We start from the raw sequence: 4587 nt of genomic DNA, 5'->3' as shown, positions 1-4587 counted from the left end.
CATAGTTGCAGACCAGGTCCACCCATTCATGGCAACAGTTTTTCCTGCGGGGTATGGTGTTTACCAACAGGATAATGCACCATGTCATAAGGGTCGAATCGTCATGGATTGTTTCGAGGAACATTCCAGTGACTTTCAAGTCATGTCTTGGCCCCCAAATTCACCTGACCATAATCCAATTGAGCATTTGTGGTTCTACTTGGAAAACCAAATTCGTGCTGCCACGCTACCCCCTCGCAATGTGAAGGAATTGCAGGACCAGTTGGTGAGAGCTTGGTAACAGATACCTCAGACTACATATCAGCACCTAGTGGAATCAATGCCACAGCGGGTGCTAGCAGTTTTGAGGCCTAAAGGGGATCCTACATGTTATTAGCAGGGTGGTCATAATGTAATGGCTCTTCGTTGTATAACATAATAGTCTAACACGGTTTTTCATTGTTGTCGGTGTATTTTTACTGGCCAGAAAATGAAATGGAAAAATCCAGTTTTTTAGCATTGATTTCGACATTGTCATCAGCATAAAATGAGTAAAAGTCTTAAAGGTATTGTTTTCCTATAAATATTCTGTATCCTTAATTTAAAGACATTTGTTTATTATTATGTTTATTATTACGCTTATTATTATGTTTATTATTACGCTTGCTTATTATTACGTTTTTGATTTTGATTGTTTTCTAAAATAAAAGTTTAAAACTAAGAAAATTTTTTTTGTTTATTACTTTTATTATTGTAGCGTAATCCTATGCTACACATAGATTAAAGCATTTAAATCAGTGTCTAATCTTATTAATCATATTACAATTATTATTTCGTGCAAATTACATGAATATACCATTATAAATTACAGTTAAAGAGGTTCGTTGAATGATTTGGAACTTAACGATCAGCTTCATGCACAATGTGAAGTATGCTGCAAAAATTGTAGTTAATATATCTATCCGTTTGGTAAGCGAAATTATTAATATGCAATTAGAATTCTACCAAATTCGTTAAAACAATATACTTTTTATTTAAAATGTTATTTTAAAAAAAGATTACTTAGAAAAATTCCAATGTTCACTAATTGCAAACAGAATTCGTTTTAGTAGGTACAAATATTCCAAGTGAATAATTTCAACTTAGAATGTATGTAGCGTAACTACCACTACTATTATTCCATTCCCTAGTATATAAGACATATTAACCCTATTCTGACTGGAGGTACCTTTTGATAGATGGCGGTTGACGTAGTCGGTAGCCTAGCCCTCCGATGGTGACCCGGACGAAGCCTGCCCATACTAGACTGCTAATTGCACCACATGAGCGACCACGCCCATAAACGTGATCTTAATACAGCTCTCACGAACAGCACTCAAAGCCTGGTGATCATAATACAGCTCTCCCGGCATCTCGCAAAATAGCAATTCCAACTAGTGGTATCCGTTCATCAAATTCTATCACAGATAAAATTCTGGTGGGAGAGTAATGTAGCTTAACTACCACTACAATTATTCAATTCCCATTTACTAGTATATAATACATGTTAACACGATTCTGTCTGGAGGTACCTTTTGATAGATGCCTAGCCCCCCATGTCTTAACTCGTAGAAAAAACTATTTTATGCCAAGAAAACGCAATTATTGCGAAGCAATCAACGGGGATCGTGAGCGGTATCGGACAGGGGACAAAGCTCTCCAGTAATTAAATAAGAAGTTAAACAAAGATTTCCAATCGTGTTAAACATTTATATCTCATTGATTCATTTCATATGGCAATTTCTAGGAATTTATTCAGAAAATATAATGTAAGTCATTTAAATTTCCATTAATTTAACTTTATAATTTAGTTTACACTTCTTTTAAAGCATCTTATTTAAATATGTCGAATATACAGGAGTTCTGAATTTTGATGACTTAAATAAATTTTAGCTAAGTTGACATTCTTGAAATTTTCATTAAAAGTTGAGTAATTAGTTCCTATTTTAGAAACACTTTCATCCTCCGAGCCTGTTTTAAGTTCAATATTGTCAGCTGTCATTAAAAAAGAATTCTCTGCTATCAGAATATAGTATTCTGTTATTATTTGATTAAAATTTATTTTTCCATGTGGCGATTAAAATAATTTAATATCCAAAACTCTTTAATTTTACAAGAAAGTTGAGTGATTGCATTTAATTTATTAATAAAATAGCTTAAGTAAAATTAAATTTCTCAAAAGATATTTAGTGAAATAGCTATATCATACCTAAATATAGTTGATTATTGTAAAAAAAGTATAGCTATATTGAAAAGTAGTTTCTAATTTTTTTTTAAAATTGAAACATAAACAATGCGTATTAATGTTTTCATATTTGGAGATTAATAACACTGGGAAACAAATTTTGGTTGCATTTAAACCAACTTGATCTTGCCTAATTCGGGTGTGGGAACTTAATATCTAAAATTAGTTTTGCTCCTAAAGCAGCAGATATTTTTAAAATGAAATTTTTCGCCTATTTTTGGTTGAAGTGTACAAACTAAAAACATAAAACAATATAAATAACAAGGGGTCCCGTAAATGTTGCGACTAATTTCTAAGAGAGTTATGACACATCAGGATAAAAATTACATTGAAACCCATGCCCGGAAATGTCGATTAGGATTTAATCTGTAAAAAAATGAAGAACATCAAAAGTGATTATTAAAATGCGAGATTCGAAACTTCAGAGTCGAAATAATACATTAAAAATGTCGAGATTATAAAAACTAAGTGGAAATCTGACAATAACTCCCGAAAATACGATCGAAAATTCGCTTGGATTAACGATGAAAAGGTCACAAATAAATGGCATAAAAAATAATCCGTGCACCCTTACATATATAATTTTTTTTAAATTTATTAAATCTTATACATTTATTTTATTTTTTTATAAAATAATGATAGAAGAATTATAATAATTTCTAGATGAAATAATATATTTTAACTACCACGACACGTTAACATTTTAAGTAAAAATATCGTGTTCTTTTTTTTTTTAACTAAAGCGAAATTTAAAAAGGGACCATTCAAATGCTCCGTTGACATTTTTCAAAAATTTTGAACTCTCCTTTCTCAGTAAAATAAGAAAATTACAAACATCTCGCATGCTTACAGTAGAAACACCGAACAGCCATTCCTTGTCTTTTGCTTTTACTGTAGTTCTAAAATTTTAGAAATAAATTTAAATCAAAAATGTATCTTTGCAGGAAACTAAATTTACGTTTTAATTAATTTAATAAATTTTGAGTAGAATTTCCATTAGGAATTTCTTACTTCTTCCTCCAGTGGTCAAAAGTATTTAAATCTGAAACTCGTTCAAAAAAATTTTTTTTCTTCAGATTTTACACTAATTACAAATTTAAAACTTTTCAAGTTTTGTCTTTAAAAAAAAATTGAAAATGACGCTGTTTTAGTGTCTTTCGGAAACATTGCTCATACCTCTCCGCCCCTCTTGTAATTAACTATAAGCAAATCACAAACTCCCCCCTTTAGGTTCTACTGAAATATTTGAACGGTCGTCAAATTAAATATCTAGTTAGCATTTGTAGACAATGCATAGCTGTAGTCTTCATTAATACAGGGTGCGTAGCCAAATTATTCAACAAAAAATAAGCACCATTTAAAAACTCAAAAAATATTTTTAAGCACTTTATAAAAATATCATAATTAGGCAGAGTTGGAAAGTTTTTGACAATTAACAGTTTTATCTTGTTTTAACCGTCATGTCAAAAAAAAAAAAAAAAAAACCTTTTGGCATTGTCAAAAATCACGAAATTTTGAATCATGTAAAACGAATGGCATTTTCAGACGTTACGGACTGACAATACGCCGAAATAGATTGGGATTGAATTAATTGTGAAAACGTTGAATAGAACAATGGGAAAAGCACGCATTTTCGCATAATTCGAAACGAAAATCAACATAGTAAAGGAAAACTCTAATTTTGAAAAAGGGTAAATTAAGCACTATTTAAAAACACCCAATGAAAAAAGCACCCTTAAGGGCTTTTAAAAAACGAAAATAAGCACCTTCAAGCACTTTTTAAAAACGCTACACAGCCTGTTAATATATGCTATTTAACAAAACCTTAAGCAACTGATAACGACCAGTTGTATGCCTGTGGTGAATTGTGCCCACAATGAATTGTCGTTGCGATGAATTGAGTCCTTGATGAATCGTCGTTGTGCTCACGATGAATTGACCCATGAAAAATTGGACACGAATAATTGACATAAGATATGTGCACGGAATACAGAGCAATTGTATTTAATATAATTTCTAAATCAGACATCGTTTTGAGCTCTTAACCATGTTAATTTTAACCTTACTTTCGTTAGGGTTTAACTTTATTATATTGCAAATGAATCCTTTTTGAACAAGATAATTCCATAGAATTAACGATATAAGAATTGATTACACAGCTACGGAAGCAAAGTTACTGTTCAATACAGCACTTCATGTTGGATGGAAAGGAGTTCATGTTAGATCATAATATCAGGACTAGGACTGGGCGATATTAGAAATTATATATCGTGATATATCGTCAGTTTTGCATCGCGATATAATCGAATCAATCATGTTAAAAG

The sequence above is a fragment of the Parasteatoda tepidariorum genome, chromosome 7 (genome assembly GCF_043381705.1).
Source record: "Parasteatoda tepidariorum isolate YZ-2023 chromosome 7, CAS_Ptep_4.0, whole genome shotgun sequence".
Taxonomy (NCBI): Eukaryota; Metazoa; Arthropoda; class Arachnida; order Araneae; family Theridiidae; genus Parasteatoda; species Parasteatoda tepidariorum.
Note: the sequence above shows the minus strand (reverse complement) of the source record.